General features: G+C 37.7%; 1 long non-coding RNA gene across 1 annotated transcript; it reads left to right on the top strand.

Moving 5' to 3' along the window:
* The first annotated feature begins 182 nt into the window (after positions 1 to 182).
* Positions 183 to 21932, top strand: LOC147389719 (uncharacterized). Its single transcript, XR_015170928.1, has 4 exons — positions 183 to 1865; positions 2031 to 2098; positions 20903 to 20962; positions 21263 to 21932. It is a non-coding gene; the product is annotated as an uncharacterized LOC147389719 (long non-coding RNA).
* Positions 21933 to 22011: the final 79 nt, after the last annotated feature.

Below are 22011 nucleotides of genomic sequence, written 5' to 3'. Positions count from 1 at the left end.
TATATATGAAATGGGCTGATTTTCTACAAGACAAATCACATTGGCCAACTAATTGGCTATTGAACATGACAATATTTACTACACTACGTCAAAAAAACTAAAATTCGTTATTAATATAGCGTTAAATTCGGCAGCCCAAGTCTCACGTTTATTTTGGGCGGCCCAAAACTCACGTATAAGCCCAACAAATTAATTCGACGGGCGAAGCCCAACGAACCACCAGATTTTGGTTTTTTTTTTTAACAATAAAAAACTGAAACTAGCAGGAGCCACTGTAGTTTGGAGAAGATGAACGAAAACTCACATGCGATCTCCTCTTTCATCGAAAACTCACATTCGATCCCCTCTTTTATCGAAAACTCAATGGAGCCATTGAAGAACACGGTCGAAAACTCACATTCGATTTCTTCTTTCATCGAAAACTCACAAATCCCTGTTTCGATCTCTTGTTTCGATCGAAAACTCACGATAGATCTCTCATTCTCACTCTACACCTTTGTCTTCAATCGCTCACGTCCCTCAAATCGAAAAAGACCTAGTTCTTTTCACTTCGTCTATGGATTTTTGATCTCTTAGATCTCAAATTGAAGAGTAAATCAAAGTTCAAGTCGGAAACACTAAGAACTGAAGCTCACTCATCAGTGCCACCGAACAAACCCTAAAAAAATCACTCTAGATCTCTATTCTTCGTCTGAGGTATTGCTTAATTTCTTCTGATTTTGTTTATTTGTTGTTAATCTGTTGATACATTGCCTTATGATTTTTTTCTTTATTGTTAATCTGTTAATTTCTTCTGATTTGTTTCTTTGTTGTTAAGTTGATACATTGCCCTCTAGTTTTCAATGAAAAATGGTAGCTATTTCAATTGAATAATCTTATTGAGTTAAATTATGTTTTGTAGAGAGTTTGGTGTCTGAAATTTCAGCATCTGTGTTTATTTTTGTCGTTCAAATCCTCTCGATCTCGTTGTCATCTGCACTTTTGTTGTGTATCCCCCCTAATTGTGCATAAAAATAAAATGTGGCAGGTTATGATTGGGATACATTAAGCGACTAAGAAGGACCTATTTTAATAAGCCGGCATGGACGGCCATTGGTACCGGGCAACTTCATGGGTTTCCAATGGAGTCCACATTAATCTATCACTTGTAGGTGACATATACCTCTACAAATTCTGAACCTAAACCACTTCACACCGATTGATTTTATATAGTGGTTCTAGTGTAGCAAACAAATTTATTATGTTTATGCCTTGTATTATATGTTGGCACACCAGGGATTGCACACCTGAATATGTGTGGAGACTTTTTAAGTCAATTTCATAATAATCTGACTATTAAGGACTGGTGAAAGAAGGCTGAGTTGTTGTCTCCCAACTTAAGTTAGTTCACTCTAGATCTCTGCTTAAATCAAAGAAATATATGACTGCAGATGGATTCTGCAGGTATTTTATTCTCCCTTATAAAATTTGAATTTCAACTAGATGTCTAGGTTTGTAGGACCATGATATTCTTTGTGGTGAGGTGATTAGATGGCCTAGGAGCCACTGTCGTGTATTTTGATGGGCATGAGGTAATTTCCATAAATCTCAATTCTGTATCTCTAGATGTAGGGAAGATATAGTCAATGTTTTCTAATGCAATTTGGTTTGCATTTACCATGCCAACTTGTTTTTTATAGTTATGTATGCTATAACTTTCCCCTGCAAAAAATTTGAGTTGATTTTGATCAAGTCACTAACTTGTTTGAGGATTTGTGGAATCTTTCATAACGTTCTGGATTCCTGATTTTTCATTTTGTTTCTTTGCTAGCTCGAATGGGGCGAGAGCTGCAACTTTACAAGGATGGATTTCGTCTTGTGGCTGGGTATGTTCTCTGTGTGTGTGTGTGTGTGGATGGGAAAATGATGAGACTGTTGGCCAAGCCACATGTCCTCTATGATACTGTTAGTATACCTTTTTTTCTTTTTACAATATATGTATTCTTATCCCAGTTAATGGACTGCGATGGTGATTTATTTCTTGAGAACAGATTTTATTTGAAGGGTGCTGACGATGCTGTGAAAGGATTTAGGGGAAGAGGATAAAGGTGGAATTAAGGTAGTTTGAACTTCCATTTCCTCTAGTTTTAACTTTTAATTTATAATATAGGAATTTCTTGCTTAAGACCTGATAAGGTCCCAATAATATCATTTTGGGACCGTAATTTCACCGAGATTACCATCATATAAATACTAGTTCCCTTAAAATAATAATAAATTTTATTAAATCCCAAATTAATGTGACTAACAATAGTTTGTTACTAATTTCAGGTGAAAAGGGCACATTCGGAAACCCACAAAAGAAATAACAATTATGGTTACAATACGCGGGCCGAAAGGAAGTTTCTAGAAAAATATCGATCGATTCGGGCGCCACGTCACCGCGCCGCGGCTAGCCAAGACCGCGCTGCGGTCATTTCGAGGAATTTATCCTCGAGATTTTTACAGAAGCTTCTAGAAGCTTCGGTGGTTGTAACTGATTGGGTCATTTGAATCGAATTATCCGCTAAATCACCCCGATTACCCGAATAAGAACATTATAAATTTGAGGGTTGATTTCAAAGAAGGGGTCCCCTCTTGGGTCCCTCTTAGGCTCTTATCTTCTATAATTTTCTTTAGTTTCTTCTTAGAATTCTCTGTAATTTTCCTTTTGGTGAGATCTTGAGTGTAGTGAGAACATCAAGAGGAACCATTCATTGTTTGTGTAATTGTTGGGAGAGCTATAAAAGAAGCAATTCGGATCGATCATCATCTTCATCTTCTTCACCCATTTTCTCTTTTCTTTTATTAATTTCTGCAAATTTTAATTCTTGCGATGATCGGCTAGACCTTCCTTAGAGAGGTCAAGAATGCCGGAGCAATTTCATCTTACCAATATTGTTTGATTCTTAATTTCTAGTTTACATGTTAATTCTGAAAATCCTCTTAGGATAAGATTAGCAAACTTATACATCCAAATCAAGCTTAGATGATTGTTACTTAGATAAGCTCAAGAACAATCATGCTATGCGAAGAATTGAAGTATAAGTTAGCTACACTTGTTTGAAGTTGGGATTCTCATGAATACTCTTCGGTTACCATCAATGTTTAATTCGATTTATCATCCGATCCACGAGCAATGACTTGCTACGTGGATTGAGTTATAATTAGAATAAATCAATATTTTTGGATGAATTGCAATGGTTTGATTGACTTCTCTAATCTCTCTCTCTTAGATTTTCAATTTTTCTTTTCAGTTTCAATTTCTTTTACAAATTAGTTGTTATGTGCTTCTTTGTTTCAACAAATCAATTTTGTTTTTAAGAAAAATCTGTTTTCCAATTCTGTTTTGGACTTTTATCCGATTGAATCTTTGAATCCAAACTGTCCCTGTGGAACGAATTCGACTTGCCCAAAGTCCATTTCTTAATCTCTATTTCTGCATTTATTTAACAAGATTTACAACCGATCAAAATGGCGCCGCTGCCGGGGACAGCGAGTTGATTCATTCTTCAATTCGGAAAGTATCCGAAACAGTTTCCGAAACAGAACCGAATGTGTTTTGCTTGAAACAGAAGCCAAACGAACAGAAAAAAAATTGAAAAAAATTTCATTACAATCCTCAGGATATCAGAAACCATTTCCAATTTGAAAAATCGATTTTCATCAAAATTTTACCGCGCCGCGGTTGCCCCTTAGTGCGCCGCGGTGACGTGGCAACATTTTCTGCTGATTTTTGTTGGACAAGTTTCTGACATCATGGACATTGTAATGGTCATATTGTTTTTTTTTCTTAGTATTCTGATTTGAATAATTTTGTTCTGTTCAGGTGAAGGACTCGACGGAAGTCGACGGAAATTGACGGAAGGCGACACGTGGAATTTTTATCCACTAAATTGGTTCTATCACCAAGAAGATCAGCAATTTTCAATTCTCTGCATTTTTTTTTTTTTTTAGAAACCAACTTGTATTAGGAACTTGAATTTGTATTAATTTTTAATTTCATCCGAGAGGGCTCGGATTGTAATAGATTTAGGGACGGACGATAGTGGGACGAAACTATCTCAGCCCCTCGGGTTCGTACACCAAATTTGGTGTTGGTGGCCCGAGTCGACTCAACTCGATCATCCCCCGTTTAGAACGAGAGGTAAATTTCGAAACACTCACGCATCACTCGCTAATGAGTTTCTGTATTGCTTTTGAGTGACTAATTTGTACACATTGGATTGCACCTAGTAACAAGGGCACCCTTACGAGGATGGCACCATAAGATAAGAATCGGAGTTCATTACCGATTTCTTGCCCTTCTAGGAAAATCAAATTCACAGCAAATTAATTAATTAAAATTTGATTAGACTGGACTTTAGGTTCCATCGAGCTCATTAAACAAAGCTAATCAAAAGTTGCACCAATTGCACTTCTTGATCGTGAACAGTGCCTAGCGCAATCTTGCCCTGTAGTTCTACGTGAATTCAGGGGATAGACTATGTCTATTCAAGACGAGAGGTGATCTAAGAGTGCCCTTGCTCAGCATTGTGCGCCACCTCTCCTCTGGAGATTAAACTGGCTGTTCCGATTTCAGAGATTTGGGTTGGAGGCTTTGATTAATCCTTTGAACCAGTTAGGAGCTGTCTAGTCTTAGGAACCCAGTTTTCACGTGTGAATTCCTTCCTCTTCTGTGTGCAATTCAATAGTGTATGTTACAGTAGATACAGAACCTCGAGCAGATTTATATCGTCATGGAGTTTAGGAGAGAATCATTGATCTCGTGCGGCTTATGTGATAATTATGGTCATTCTCCCGAGCATTGTCCGAGTCAGTCCATGCTACATGCTACACAGGCCAATATGCATCATTCTCAAAACTCGTATTGGATGCCAACACCCAGTTCGTTCGACCAACCATACCACGTAGATAATTTGTTTCCACAAAATTCCATACCGTGTCAGAACGAGTTCACTCAGGGCAGTCATTTTGGTAACCATGAGGATTTTTATTTGCATGACACTTCGATGATGAATCCAACCATAATTTCTCAACAATCTTATGATTCTCGACATTTCTCCGATTACAGAGCTACAGAACCTGAGCCAACATCCACTCACTCATGTTTGTCTTCTCCTCAATCGTCGTCATTAGAGTCTATGATGTCTGCCTTCTTAATTCAACAACAACAATTAATCCAACAACAACAGCTCCATCAACAAATGTTGGTAAATCATCAACAACAGTTGTTAAATCATCAACAACAATGGGATATGGGTCAAGCCTTAGTCAACATAGGAACTCAACTGAGTCACCTAGCGTTGTCCTTAGAAGAAGGAAAATTTGATAAATTCGAAAATGAGGATATCTCAATCCTAGAAAATCCACCATTCTTTCAAAATAACCTTAGTGACCAGTTCTACTCTTTTGAAGATGTCGATATTTATCCATCAACAATTGATAACCCTGTCTCAATTGAAGTTCAAATTCAAACCAATGAGGTTACAATTCCAACCGAAGCAACGATGGAAGTCCAACTAGGTCAGCTTATTGTACCCTCAGAAGAAAGAGAGAATGGACAATTTTCAAATGAGATAACCCATGAGAGCCAACCAATGTTTCAAAGTCCTAATAAGCAAGGTGATTGTACAAATTTGGCTAAGCAAATTGATCTGCCATTAGAGGATACTGTTGTCCAGGAGGAATCAACGACCAATTCTACTTTGTTAGTCACACCAATTCCGATCATTATTGATTCAATTTCGTATCCCATCCAACCCATCATTTCACAAAAGTGTAAAGACCCTTCATGTCTTACAACTTCCATTCTCTTTGGGAATATGATGATTGAAACTTGTTTTGAAAAGGTGATGACACTAAGAACTGAGGACAAACGAGGGTTGTTGATCATTTTTAAAAATAATTTTCAAGTCCTAACGATGGTAAAAATTTGTCTACCTATTAATTGGGGTAGGAAATCGATCGTTGTGTCCGTCAAAATGAATGTTGGGAAAATTCCTATATATCAGACCTTTTGATAGGTCCGGCTGAAGACGTTAAACTTAGCGCTGCTTGGGAGGCAACCCATGTGCTTTTATTTTAATAAGTAGTGTAGTTAGGAAATAAAATTTTTCTCTAAAAAAAAAAAAAAAAAAAAAAAAACCTCTAACCTTAATCCCTTTCTCATTCTCTTCATCTTCAAGTCCACTATCAAACCAAATCAATGAGTGTCACTAGGACTGCAGCCTGGTCACTAATTGTTGATTGAGTAGCAGAGATAGATGTTAGCTTATATTGAGGAGAAAAAGGCACAGACTACTGAATGTTCGGATTAAGATAGGTTTAAATTTTAGATTAGAATGTTCTTAATTTCTTAATTAGGTTATTTTTCTATTTTAGAAAGGATTTCTTTTATGCAGAAAAAAAAAACTGCTTTGAAAATTATCATTGTTATAACTTTCATTCTTTTCAGATTAGTTGTAACAAGACTTTGCACATTAATGCCCAATCTGTTTCAGGTGTGATCTAACCTTTTTATTTTTCCTTACTGCTTGCATATTGAGGACAATATGTCATTTAGGCTTGGGGGTATTAGGTTAGTTCACAATTGCATTGCATTGGTAGTTTAGTTTCAGGTTTATTTCATTGCTAGTTTAATTTCATGTTCAAAAAAAAAAATTTAAAAATATTCAACACTTTCGAAATATTTTCTTCAAAATCTTTGTATATATTTTTTACATATGAATTTCAAATCTCAGGCTCATGTTCTAACTTTTGATCAAAAGTTCTTTTTGGTTATTTCTCATTAAGAAAATCATGAAAGAATTACTTTAGAAATTTACTTCTGATTAAGTATTTGGAAAGATAGATTTTATGGAACAAAAGTTGACCATCTTTTCTGACTAGAGTGTTAGGGAAAACCTAGTCTAGTGAACTATGACTTCTTTGTCCCTTGGTTGGCTTGTTAGAAGAAAAACAGAACTGAAGTTAGTATTACTTGGACAGCAACCATAGGATTAGACTGGGTACCTTGAAAAGGGCTACCTGCTTTTTGTAAAAAGAATACCAGAAAATGGTGAAGTGTGATAAAATCTAAAAAAAGCAGAAAATATGAGAAAAATGTCAAAGATGGCTAGAGCTGCAAAAATGAAAAAAAGAGTCCAATGAGACCAAATAGTGCAGTAGGGTGAAAGCCGTCAATGGTAAAAATGTGAGTAAACTGGAATATCACAGATAAAGCCCCTTAGAGGTATTAAAGTGAATATCCATACCTCTCACAATCCCAGACAAGATGCTTAGTTTCGAGTTAGAACTTAGGTAAAACCGACCATTCTTAACAGTTAGGAGGTGAAATCTTGTTCCTAAAAAGATATTGCTTTAAAAAAAAAAAATCAGAAAATCACACAAGCACTCAAGTTATCTTTCAAATTTTCTAAAATGAGGAATAAAAACTTAGAACTTTGTTCAAACATAAATGACCTTTGACTGATTTATGAAATGTCGTTATGTTCACTTTACATACTTTGATTTTGATTTTAATATTTTTGTAAAATGTTAGAATTTTGTGGGTATTTTCTTTCACTGCAAACCCTCACGAGTCAAACTCGTCTACTAGGGGTAACCTAGGGGTTTAAGGGCTTACTGCATAAGCTAAATGCAGTCGGGAACCTCACGAAAGAGGAGTTGTTTAGATTTAAGTTTTGCTCGGGACTAGCAAAATTGAGGTTTGGGGGTGTGATAAGGTCCCAATAATATCATTTTGGGACCGTAATTTCACCGAGATTACCATCATATAAATACTAGTTCCCTTAAAATAATAATAAATTTTATTAAATCCCAAATTAATGTGACTAACAATAGTTTGTTACTAATTTCAGGTGAAAAGGGCACATTCGGAAACCCACAAAAGAAATAACAATTATGGTTACAATACGCGGGCCGAAAGGAAGTTTCTAGAAAAATATCGATCGATTCGGGCGCCACGTCACCGCGCCGCGGCTAGCCAAGACCGCGCTGCGGTCATTTCGAGGAATTTATCCTCGAGATTTTTACAGAAGCTTCTAGAAGCTTCGGTGGTTGTAACTGATTGGGTCATTTGAATCGAATTATCCGCTAAATCACCCCGATTACCCGAATAAGAACATTATAAATTTGAGGGTTGATTTCAAAGAAGGGGTCCCCTCTTGGGTCCCTCTTAGGCTCTTATCTTCTATAATTTTCTTTAGTTTCTTCTTAGAATTCTCTGTAATTTTCCTTTTGGTGAGATCTTGAGTGTAGTGAGAACATCAAGAGGAACCATTCATTGTTTGTGTAATTGTTGGGAGAGCTATAAAAGAAGCAATTCAGATCGATCATCATCTTCATCTTCTTCACCCATTTTCTCTTTTCTCTTTTATTAATTTCTGCAAATTTTAATTCTTGCGATGATCGGCTAGACCTTCCTTAGAGAGGTCAAGAATGCCGGAGCAATTTCATCTTACCAATATTGTTTGATTCTTAATTTCTAGTTTACATGTTAATTCTGAAAATCCTCTTAGGATAAGATTAGCAAACTTATACATCCAAATCAAGCTTAGATGATTGTTACTTAGATAAGCTCAAGAACAATCATGCTATGCGAAGAATTGAAGTATAAGTTAGCTACACTTGTTTGAAGTTGGGATTCTCATGAATACTCTTCGGTTACCATCAATGTTTAATTCGATTTATCATCCGATCCACGAGCAATGACTTGCTACGTGGATTGAGTTATAATTAGAATAAATCAATATTTTGGATGAATTGCAATGGTTTGATTGACTTCTCTAATCTCTCTCTCTTAGATTTTCAATTTTTCTTTTCAGTTTCAATTTCTTTTACAAATTAGTTGTTATGTGCTTCTTTGTTTCAACAAATCAATTTTGTTTTTAAGAAAAATCTGTTTTCCAATTCTGTTTTGGACTTTTATCTGATTGAATCTTTGAATCCAAACTGTCCCTGTGGAACGAATTCGACTTGCCCAAAGTCTTAATTCAAATCTCTATCTCTGCATCTTTATAACAAGCTTTACAATCGATCAAAATGTGAGATCTTGAGTGTAGTGAGAACATCAAGAGTAAGCCATTGGCTCTATTGTAACTCTTTTGAGAGATCCATTCAAGAAGGAATCAAGTTGCATCTTCATCTTCTTCTCCCATCTTCTCTTTGCTTTTTAGTATTGTTGCAATATAACCCTTGCAATGAGTGGCTAGAATCTCCTTAGAGTGTTCAATAATGCCAGAGCAAGTCCATCCATTTAATGTAGTTTAAATTCATTATTTTTGCTTATCTTGTTAATCATTCTATAAATTCTCCTTTGATTAGATTCCTTAGCTTATGTTTATGATTCAAGCTTTGATAGCCATTACTTAGATAAGTTCAAGAATGGCTATGCTCTGTGAAGAATTGAAATATAGGTTAAGCAATCTTAATTAAATCAGTATTTCATGAATGATCCTTAGTTACATTCAATGATTAAACGGCTCCACTTTCCGATCCATGAGCAATGACTTGCTACATGGATTGAGTTAGATTCAAATTTAATTTACATTATGGATGGTTTGTGAAGGCTACATTGAACTCTCTAATCTCCCTTCCTTTTATCTTCAACCTCTAGTTTCTGTTTTAAATAGAATTACAAGTTTATTTCCATCTTATTTGTGCAACAAATCAGTTTTGTTTTTAAATCAATCTGTTTCAAAGCTTTGTTTTGGTTTCTAATCGAATGAATATTTGAATCTTCGTTGTCCCTGTGGAACGAATTCGACTTACCCAAAGTCCATTTCTTAATCTTAATCTCTGCATCTCTTTTGCAAGCATTACAACCGATCAAAATGGCGCCGCTGCCGGGGACAGCGAGTTGATTCATTTTCCAATTCGAAAAGTATCCGAAACAGTTTCCGAAACAGAACCGAATGTATTTTGCTTGAAACAGAAGCCAAACGAACAGAGAAAAAATTGAAAAAAATTTCATTACAATCCTCAGGATATCAGAAACCATTTCCAATTTGAAAAATCGATTTTCATCAAAATTTTACCGCGCCGCGGTTGTCCCTTGGTGCGCCGCGGTGACGTGGCAACATTTTCTGCTGATTTTTTCTGGACAAGTTTCTGACATCATGGACATTGTAATGGTCATATTGATTTTTTTTTCTTAGTATTCTGATTTGAATAATTTTGTTCTGTTTAGGTGAAGGACTTGACGGAAGTCGACGGAAATTGACGGAAGGCGACACGTGGAATTTTTATCCACTACATTGGTTCCATCACCAAGAAGATCAGCACTTTTCAATTCTCTGCATTTTATTTTTTTTTTAGAAACCAACTTGTATTAGGAACTTGAATTTGTATTAAATTTTAATTGTATCCGAGAGGGCTCGGATTGTAATAGAATTAGGGACGGACGATAGTGGGACGAAACTATCTCAGCCCCTCGGGTTCGTACACCAAGTTTGGTGTTGGTGGCCCGAGTCGACTCAACTCGATCATCCCCCGTCTAGAACGGGAGGTAAATTTCGAAACACTCACGCATCACTCGCTAGTGAGTTTCTGTATTGCTTTTGAGTGACTAATTTGTACACATTGGATTGCACATAGTAACAAGGGCACCCTTACGAGGATGGCACCATAAGATAAGAATCGGAGTTCATTACCGATATCTTGCCCTTCTAGGAAAATCAAATTCACAGCAAATTAATTAATTAAAATTTGATTAGACTGGACTCTAGGTTCCATCGAGCTCATTAAGCAAAGCTAATCAAAAGTTGCACCAATTGCACTTCTTGATCGTGAACAGTGCCTAGCGCAATCTTGCCCTGTAGTTCTACGTGAATTCAGGGGATAGACTACGTCTATTCAAGACGAGAGGTGATCTAAGAGTGCCCTTGCTCAGCATTGTGCGCCACCTCTCCTCTGGAGATTAAACTGGCTGTTCCGATTTCAGAGATTTGGGTTGGAGGCTTTGATTAATCCTTTGAACCAGTTAGGAGCTGTCTAGTAATAGGCACCCAGTTCTCACGTGTGAATTTCTCCCTCCTATTGTGTGCAATTTGGTAGTGTATGTTAGGTAGGAGATCGCAGAAAAATCCGATTGTATTTGATCCGGAGATCACAAGGTCTCACCCTCTACCTAAGGTTAGACGAGAAAACAACACCGTTCTCACTCCACCAGTCCCAGAAATGGATCCACATCCACTTCCACCTCATCACATCCATGAGGATCAACGAACGCTCAATGAGTTGTTCGCACCTATTACTGCCAACCCTCCATCATGTATAATTTTACCTGCCGCTAACGTGGCACAATTTGAAATTCGGGCAGCCACCATCAATATGCTGCCCAAATTCCACGGTTTCGAAAGCGAACAACCGTACAATCACCTCAATAAATTCTTGACCTTATGCCAGACATTCAAAAATGGTCACCTCGACGATGAGAATGTCAAGCTTAGGTTATTCCCTCTCTCTCGAAGACCATGCTGCGGCTTGGTTAAATTCCCTGTCCTCCAACTCTATCACTACATGGGATGAGTTGTCGAGAAAATTCATGGCCAAATTCTTCCCTATGGCGAAGACGGAACAATTCAAAAATGCCATTCGGAACTTCAAGGGAAGACCGGATGAAGAATTCTCCCAGACTTGGGAAAGGTTCAATGACCTTCTTGTCAAGTGTCCACATCATGGGATAGACAAAGCCCAATTAGTTAATTTCTTTTACCGAGGTCTCCCACAGCCCAGCGTATTCTTCTCGAGTCTATGCATCAGGGTAAATTCATGAATCAAACTCCTAATCAAGCTTATGAATTCTTAGTCGAATTGGCTGAGAATGCTCGAAATTGGAGCACAAACATAGGGGATTTCGATAGAGGAGATTTAGGAGTCAAGAAGCCGGGCATGTATGAGGTTAAGTCTGATCCTGAACTTAAGAGTGTCATGAATAGCCTTGTGAGTAGCTTACAAAGTCTCAATAAGAAGTTCGACGCTTTTAGTGTCAAATCCAATTTTCACGAAGCCACTCCAATTCTACAAGTTGCCACAGAGACATTTTCATCATGTCAGCTGTGTGAGAATTTCAATCATTCTACAGAGAATTGTCCCACCTTGACTCTCTCGCAGTCAGAGCAAGCCAATGCTGTTGGAAATTACAGCACATATAGGAAACCCACTCCTAACTCCTATAGTCAGACGTACCATCCCGATAATAGGTTTCACCCCAATTTCTCCTATCGACAAAGTGAACCTATCCAATCAGGAGGTCCTCCAGGGTTTCAGAAAAATTTCAATCGTCAAACTCATGCCAGTGCGAACCTATCTTTGGTTCCGCAGCCATCCTATTCTTCACCTCAAAATTCTGATCAACGGGCGATCGTTGTCGACCCTATGACCAATTACTCTCCTCCTGTTGCTCAACCAAACTCAGCATTGGAATCAATGATGGCTGAGATATTAAAGCAACAACAGCAACTCATACATCAACAAATCCAAACTACCCAGAACCAGTCTCAGACCAACCAGGTCACTGCGCAAGCAATCAAAAATTTAGAGGTTCAGATGGGTCAGTTAGCTTCATCCATAGGAGAGAAAAACAAAGGCCAGTTTCCCAGTCAAACTGTGCCTAATCCAGCAGGAACTGTTCCAAGAGGACAGTATGAAATCAATAGTCAGGCAGGTCCCTCTAATTCTGTCCAAGCCGTCCACACCTTACGATCTGGCAAATTGGTGGACAATAAAGTTGAAATGCCTGAGGAGGTTCTATCCAAAGAAACAACCTCTAGTGCACCTTCCACAGAAAAAGAAGACCAGTCTAAGGAAACACCTCCTCCTCTCGAAAGTCGAGTAATCATTCCCAAAGCTCCGTTCCCTCATAGACTTCTAGACAACAAAAAGGGAAAACAATTGGAAGGAATTTAGAAGTGTTCAAAAATGTTCAAATAAATATTCCCTTCCTTGACGCAATTCGTCAAATTCCCTCATATGCCAAGTTTCTCAAAGATCTCACCACAGTGAAGCGAAAAACTCCTGTGCCAAGAGAGGCTATGATGACAGCCCAGTCTTCCTGTCTAATTCAGCAGACAATTGTTCCTAAATTCAAGGACCCAGGCTGTCCTACAATTTCTGTGCACATCGGAGATACGATGATTGAGAAATGTCTATTAGATCTCGGGGCTAGTGTGAATCTTCTTCCTTTCTCAGTCTACCAGCAATTAGGTTTAGGTGAACTTAAACCTACGGATATCACTCTGAGTCTAGCAGATAGATCGGTGAAGATTCCCAAGGGAATAGTGGAGGATGTGATTATCAAGGTGAAGGATTTCTACTTTCCTGCTGACTTCGTAGTTCTTGACACTGAACCTGTCATTAACCCAAATTCTCATGTGCCAGTCATCTTAGGAAGACCTTTCTTAGCCACTTCTGATGCAGTCATCAAGTGTCGCAATGGTATCATGACCCTATCATTTGGGGACATGAAGGTAAAATGAATGTCTTCCAAAATAAGTTTCAATCTACTGACATGGATGATTTGGAAGAAGTCAACATGATCGACACCCTGGTCAGTAGCACTTTTGAGGAAGCGGAGAACAAGGATCCGTTTGAAGAGTATTTTGGCCAATTCGGCCTTGAGTTCGATATTGAGAAATCCATCAGGGAGGTGAACTCTCTTCTTGAATCTGTCCCTATGATGGATTGGCAGCCAAAAATTCAGAGTCTGTCCTCTCTCTCGTCATCTCCAATAGTGGAAGAAATTCCAAAGCTCGAGTTAAAGCAATTGCCTGATACGCTGAAATACGCATTTTGGGTAATGCTGAAACTTTTCCTGTCATTATCTCCCCTACTCTAGAAAAATCACAAGAAAATCGGTTACTTGACGTTCTGCGCGAAAATCGAGAAGCTATTGGGTGGACCATAGCTGATATCAAAGGCATCAGTCCTTCTGTGGTCATGCATCAAATTCATCTTGAGGAAAATTTCAAACCATCGAGAGAACCACAGAGGCGACTCAATCCGGTGTTACAAGAGGTCGTTCGAAAAGAAGTCATCAAACTTTTAGATGCGGGTATTATATACCCCATCTCGGATAGTAAATGGGTTAGTCCAGTTCAGGTTGTCCCTAAAAAGTCAGGTGTCACAGTTGTGACAAATCAGGATAATGAACTCATACCTACTCGAGTCCAAACCGGATGGAGAGTTTGTATAGACTACCGAAAACTAAACACGATGACACGTAAGGATCACTTCCCTCTTCCATTCATCGATCAGATGCTTGAACGTTTAGCCGGTCATGCTTATTACTGTTTTCTTGACGGATATTCGGGATACAACCAGATCCCAATTGCTCCTGAAGACCAAGAAAAGACAACGTTTACCTGTCCATTTGGGACCTTCGCTTATCGACGTATGCCCTTTGGGCTATGTAATGCTCCTGCCACCTTTCAAAGGTGCATGTTGAGTATATTTTCTGATATGGTCGAAGACTTTCTTGAAGTCTTCATGGACGATTTTTCTGTATTTGGGTCGAGTTTTGATGACTGTTTGAATCATTTAAAGCTAGTTTTGAAAAGATGTCGAGAGAAGCACCTCGTGCTAAATTGGGAGAAGTGTCACTTCATGGTTACCTCTGGGATAGTTCTAGGACACATTATTTCTCACAAAGGAATTGAGGTAGATAAAGCCAAAGTCGATCTCATCGCAAATCTCCCTCCACCTAGAACTGTGAAAGAAGTCCGTTCGTTCCTAGGGCACGCAGGGTTTTATAGAAGGTTCATCAAAGACTTCGGAAAAATTTCAAAACCCCTGTGTGATTTGTTAGCCAAAGACATTTCTTTCGAGTTTTCTACCGCTTGTTTATCCGCCTTTGAGAAGCTGAAAACTGAGTTGACCTCAGCACCTATTATCCAACCACCCAATTGGGATCTCCCATTTGAGGTGATGTGTGATGCATCCGATTACGCTATAGGTGCTGTATTGGGGCAACGAGTTGACAAACTCCCCCATGTCATCCAGTATGCCAGCAAGACGCTTAATGATGCCCAGCTCAATTATTCCACCACGGAAAAGGAACTACTAGCAGTAGTTTTTGCCTTAGATAAATTCCGTTCCTATCTTATAGGGTCCAAAGTAGTCATTTTCACTGACCACGCAGCGCTGAAATACCTTCTTGCCAAGAAGGATGCAAAAGCGAGGTTGATACGATGGATCCTTCTTCTTCAAGAGTTTGATCTCGAAATTCGAGACAAAAAGGGATGCGAAAATGTGGTTGCAGACCACCTATCTAGGCTAGTAGTTGAAACTCTCTCTGACTCTCTTCCGATTTCTGAAAATTTTCCTGACGAGCAAATTATGGCAGTTTCTAATTCTGACACACCTTGGTACGCTGACATTGTCAACTACCTGGTGACAGGTCAAACTCCAACCTCTTGGAGTAAACAAAATCGTCTGCGCTTCCTCGCCCAAGCCAAATGGTTCTTCTGGGATGATCCGTATTTATTTAAATACTGCCCAGATCAGATAATTCGTCGGTGTGTTGATGAGAGAGAACAGAGTGGGATTCTCGAGTTCTGCCACAATCACGCTTGTGGTGGACATTTTGGAGGAAAGAAAACAGCAGCTAAAATCTTACAGTGTGGTTTTTATTGGCCCACAATCTTTCGTGACGCTCATCTCTTTGCTAAATCTTGTGATAGATGTCAACGTCTAGGAAAAATCAGTCGAAGAAATGAGATGCCCCAACAACCAATTTTGATCATCGAAATCTTCGATGTTTGGGGCATTGACTTCATGGGTCCCTTCCCCATTTCACACGGATTCCAATACATTTTAGTCGCAGTCGACTACGTGTCAAAATGGGTTGAAGCCACAGCTTGTCGAACGAATGATCATAAGGTTGTTGTTCAATTTCTAAAAAATACTGTGTTTGCCCGATTTGGTACCCCTCGTGCTATCATTAGTGATGGAGGGAAACATTTCTGTAACCGAGTTTTTGAAAGTTTGATGCGCAAATATTCAATCACTCATAAGGTAGCTACTCCGTATCACCCACAAACCAGTGGGCAGGTCGAAATTTCTAATCGTGAGATCAAAACCATTCTTGAAAAAACCGTCAATCCGACTCGTAAAGATTGGTCCTTACGATTATCTGATGCCTTGTGGGCCTACAGAACAGCGTTCAAAACTCCAATTGGAATGTCCCCTTATCGTTTAATCTTTGGTAGAGCTTGTCATTTGCCAGTCGAACTTGAGCATCGAGCTTATTGGGCGATCAAACATTTAAATTTTGATCTAGCGAAAGCCGGCGAGCTTAGAAAACTTCAACTCACTGAGTTGGAAGAATTAAGGAATGATGCTTACGATAGCGCAAAACTTTACAAAGATCGAACGAAAATCTGGCATGATAGGCACATTCAGAGAAAATCTTTCCACGTAGGCCAGAAAGTGCTCTTGTATAACTCTCGCCTTCATTTATTTCCAGGGAAATTAAAGTCCCGTTGGACTGGACCATTTTTTATCCACAATATTCACCCTCATGGAAACATCGAGGTACTCAACCCAGCCAATGGAAATATTTTCCAAGTCAATGGCCAAAGGCTGAAGCCATTTCAGACTCTCCCTCATCCATCAGAAAAAGACTCATTTCTGAGTAATCCTGTGTACCAGGATTAGCTCTAATTCCATGTCTGGCTGAAGACATTAAACTTAGCGCTACTTCGGGAGGCAACCCTTGATTTTTGTACATATTCTGCGTGACCATGTAGGATTTATTTTTCAATTCTTTCTGCATTCACTAACTTTCTTTCAGGTGTACACCCTGTGTAGTGTGCTTTTCACTTTTACACCCTGTGTGGAACACTTCTTTTGGTTGTACCTACAACTTTTGCAATGTAATGACATCCGCTTTCAGGTGTACTCTAAACCTCTACTCTTTAATCATTGAGGACAATGCTAAATTTAGGTTTGGGGGTGTGGGATAGCACATTTCATTTTTCAATTTTTGTACATTATTTTCGGTACATTTTCAAAAATACCTTCATCAAAATTTTTATATGTACTGTCATCATACGAATTTTTAAAACCAGGCTCATGTCCAGTTTGTTTATAAATTCTTATTCCTCGGAAACAAGATATTTTGAAAAACAAACTTCACGTCACTTCTGATTGTAGTGAAAAAGTTATTTTGGATTAAGAGTTGTCTTCTTCACTGTCTAGAATGAGAGGGAAAGCTTGAAAAATAATGAACTTTGACCTCCTTGTCCTTTGGTTGGCTGAATAGAAGAAAAACAGAACTGTAGTTGATATTTTTGGAGACAGCAACCATAGGATTAGACTGGGTACCTTGAAAAGGGCTACCTGCTTTTTGAAAAAAAAAAAAAAGAATATCAGAAAAATGATAAAGCTTGAAAAAGGTTGAAAAGAAAAGCAGAAAGATGTGAAAGTTAGAACTGAAAAAGTGCAAATTGTAAAAAGAGTCCAATGGGACCAAAATAGTTCAGTAGGGTGAAAGCCGTCAATGGTAAAAACGTGAGTACACTGGAATATCACAGATAAAGCCCCTTAGAGGTATTAAAGTGAACATCCATACTTCTCACAATCCCAGACAGGAGGCTCAGTTTCGAGTTAGAATTTAGGCAGACCCATACATTTTAGTAGTTAAGAAGGGAAACCTTGTTCCGAAAAATTTATGTTACAATCAGAAAAATTTGTGCACACACTCAAGATATTTCTGAAAATGAGGAATAAAAAGAATTTTTACTCAAATAGACCTTTGACTGGATTCTGAAAATTGGTGTGATGGCATTATATACAATAATTTTGAAGTTGTTATCTTTTAAAATGTTAGAATTTTGTGGGTATATTCGCTGCAAACCCTCACGAGTCAAACTCGTCCACTAGGGGTAACCTAGGGGTTTAAGGGCTTACTGCATAAGCTAAATGCAGTCGGGAACCTCACGAAAGAGGAGTTGTTTACATTTAAGTTTTGCTCGGGACTAGCAAAATTGAGGTTTGGGGGTGTGATAAGGTCCCAATTATTCGATTTTGGGACCGTAATTGCATTAAGATTACCATTGCATAAATGTTAGTTCCTTTAAATAATTGCAAAATTATTTTATTTATCCAAATTAATAAAGCTAATGATATATTAGTGTTAATTGTAGCGCACGTGGAAGCCAACAAATCGCGAAACAATTACGGTTACAATACACGAGTCGAAGGGAAGTTTCCAGAAAAATCTCGGTCGATTTGGGCGCCACGTCACCGCGCCGCGGCTAGGCATGACCGCGCCGCGGTCATTTCGAGGAATTTATCCTCGAGATTTTTACAGAAGCTTCTAGAAGCTTCGGTGGTTGTAACTGATTGGGTAGTTCGAAGCAAATCATCCGAAAAGTTGACCCGATTACCCGAATACAAATGTTATAAATTGGGGGCTCTTCTCTTCTTCTCTTGTTCCATAAGTTTTGATTTTTTCTTCTTTTAATTTTCTGTAATTTTTCCTTTTGGTGAGATCTTGAGTGTAGTGAGAACATCAAGAGTAAGCCATTGGCTCTATTGTAACTCTTTTGAGAGATCCATTCAAGAAGGAATCAAGTTGCATCTTCATCTTCTTCTCCCATCTTCTCTTTGCTTTTTAGTATTGTTGCAATATAACCCTTGCAATGAGTGGCTAGAATCTCCTTAGAGAGTTCAATAATGCCAGAGCAAGTCCATCCATTTAATGTAGTTTAAATTCATTATTTTTGCTTATCTTGTTAATCATTCTATAAATTCTCCTTTGATTAGATTCCTTAGCTTATGTTTATGATTCAAGCTTTGATAGCCATTACTTAGATAAGTTCAAGAATGGCTATGCTCTGTGAAGAATTGAAATATAGGTTAAGCAATCTTAATTAAATCAGTATTTCATGAATGATCCTTAGTTACATTCAATGATTAAACGGCTCCACTTTCCGATCCATGAGCAATGACTTGCTACATGGATTGAGTTAGATTCAAATTTAATTTACATTATGGATGGTTTGTGAAGGCTACATTGAACTCTCTAATCTCCCTTCCTTTTATCTTCAACCTCTAGTTTCTGTTTTAAATAGAATTACAAGTTTATTTCCATCTTATTTATGCAACAAATCAGTTTTGTTTTTAAATCAATCTGTTTCAAAGCTTTGTTTTGGTTTCTAATCGAATGAATATTTGAATCTTCGTTGTCCCTGTGGAACGAATTCGACTTACCCAAAGTCCATTTCTTAATCTTAATCTCTGCATCTCTTTTGCAAGCATTACAACCCATTTTGATCGGTTGTAATGCTTGCAAAAGAGATGCAGAGATTAAGATTAAGAAATGGACTTTGGGTAAGTCGAATTCGTTCCACAGGGACAACGAAGATTCAAATATTCATTCGATTAGAAACCAAAACAAAGCTTTGAAACAGATTGATTTAAAAACAAAACTGATTTGTTGCACAAATAAGATGGAAATAAACTTGTAATTCTATTTAAAACAGAAACTAGAGGTTGAAGATAAAAGGAAGGGAGATTAGAGAGTTCAATGTAGCATTCACAAACCATCCATAATGTAAATTAAATTTGAATCTAACTCAATCCATGTAGCAAGTCATTGCTCATGGATCGGAAAGTGGAGCCGTTTAATCATTGAATGTAACTAAGGATCATTCATGAAATACTGATTTAATTAAGATTGCTTAACCTATATTTCAATTCTTCACAGAGCATAGCCATTCTTGAACTTATCTAAGTAATGGCTATCAAAGCTTGAATCATAAACATAAGCTAAGGAATCTAATCAAAGGAGAATTTATAGAATGATTAACAAGATAAGCAAAAATAATGAATTTAAACTACATTAAATGGATGGACTTGCTCTGGCATTATTGAACTCTCTAAGGAGATTCTAGCCACTCATTGCAAGGGTTATATTGCAACAATACTAAAAAGCAAAGAGAAGATGGGAGAAGAAGATGAAGATGCAACTTGATTCCTTCTTGAATGGATCTCTCAAAAGAGTTACAATAGAGCCAATGGCTTACTCTTGATGTTCTCACTACACTCAAGATCTCACCAAAAGGAAAAATTACAGAAAATTAAAAGAAGAAAAAATCAAAACTTATGGAACAAGAGAAGAAGAGAAGAGCCCCCAATTTATAACATTTGTATTCGGGTAATCGGGTCAACTTTTCGGATGATTTGCTTCGAACTACCCAATCAGTTACAACCACCGAAGCTTCTAGAAGCTTCTGTAAAAATCTCGAGGATAAATTCCTCGAAATGACCGCGGCGCGGTCATGCCTAGCCGCGGCGCGGTGACGTGGCGCCCAAATCGACCGAGATTTTTCTGGAAACTTCCCTTCGACTCGTGTATTGTAACCGTAATTGTTTCGCGATTTGTTGGCTTCCACGTGCGCTACAATTAACACTAATATATCATTAGCTTTATTAATTTGGATAAATAAAATAATTTTGCAATTATTTAAAGGAACTAACATTTATGCAATGGTAATCTTAATGCAATTACGGTCCCAAAATCGAATAATTGGGACCTTATCAAGACCTTAAATTTTACTGTTAAATTGGTGTATTTCACGATAGGAGATCTTAACATATTGTAGCTCTAGATAGAGCTGAATAGTGGAATGGAATCTTGCAAACCAGAGTATTTCTTACTTAACTGAAATGAATTGCTGCGAGCATTGGACTTGAGACTCACGGCATTGGAATAAGAGTTTGTTACTGCTTTCAAGTAATCATGACACAATGTGGCAGCACTTCATCGTGCAGCATGCCAACTTTGAGATAACAGTCCACGATGTGGCAGCACTTGGTATTTTTCTACGTTCAAGTGATAAGGCATGTCTATTAATCATTTTGCACCATTTTGCAGACAATCACAGTAATTTCAGTTGGATCCCAAGGGGTAGTGCAGTTTGGATCCACTCATAAGGTCAGTTGTAGGGAAACTTATAATGTAATAATAGGGTTTCAATATTGATCACTAATAACAACAGGAAATGTTTTTTTTTTCTTCTTTTTGACTACCACATATAGTGTTGCAGTTATAAACTAGTGCTTCAAAACTACTAAGTTAAAAGGTTTCTCTTAAGTCTTGGTTAGAGCTAACATTGTTTGTATTGCTACTACAGATTTTGGAGAGGTTGGACTTCGTGGATCATATTTTTTGTTTGTGAATAGTGTTTTTGGTTATTTCCAATTTGTTAATTCTCTCTAATTTTCTGTTCTATAGGTTTATGTATGGAGCAAGCAGAACCCCTTTATCCCTATGAGTTTCTTGGGCGCCTCTTTACTTTTACAGCAGCATATCTACCATGGGTGAGTTGCCGAACCTCTAAATACACCACATGTTTGTATTATATTCTGATACTGGATAACCTCATATTCATTCCTTTGATGACCCTAACATAAAGGGTTGTAAAAGTAGCACTTAAAAGATCTTGACACGTCCTTCCTCCCCCCCCAACATGCTTGCTTCCTTTCACTTATCACTTTTTCCTGCCTTTCCAAATAGCAGATTTATAGTTTCTGTGAGCTCATGACATGAGCTTAACTGTGAATCATAATGGTAGTACCAAAAGATGATTTTAATCATTAATGCTTCTAGCCTTTCCACTGTAGAAAAGGTATCTTGGGTGTTAAATCATTAATTTATTCTTTCATAATATAAATCGTACTCTTTGCAAACTCCTCTTGTACCTATGTTCTCCATAGTCTTCTGTTTTGGTCTCGCTTTTTTGCTTGTTTATTTTTTGGATGAAGTTATTAAAAAGCTTTAGCAACTTCTCTTGAAATAAAAACCATTGCTTTATCAAGTTTAAGTTTCATAGTAATCAAACTATAACTGTTTTGGTTTCACTTATCACTTTTTCCTGCCTTTCCAGGATGCCCCCAACATTTTTGCCGTGAACATGTCCCTATACACATATTATAATATATAAGTTTCATTATATTTAACTCAAAAGTTTTTAAATAAATATA

Source organism: Akebia trifoliata, chromosome 12 (genome assembly GCF_017979445.1).
Source record: "Akebia trifoliata isolate Shusen 1 chromosome 12, ASM1797944v1, whole genome shotgun sequence".
In the NCBI taxonomy this organism is placed as follows: Eukaryota; Viridiplantae; Streptophyta; class Magnoliopsida; order Ranunculales; family Lardizabalaceae; genus Akebia; species Akebia trifoliata.
This window is presented reverse-complemented; position numbering and strand designations above follow the sequence as displayed.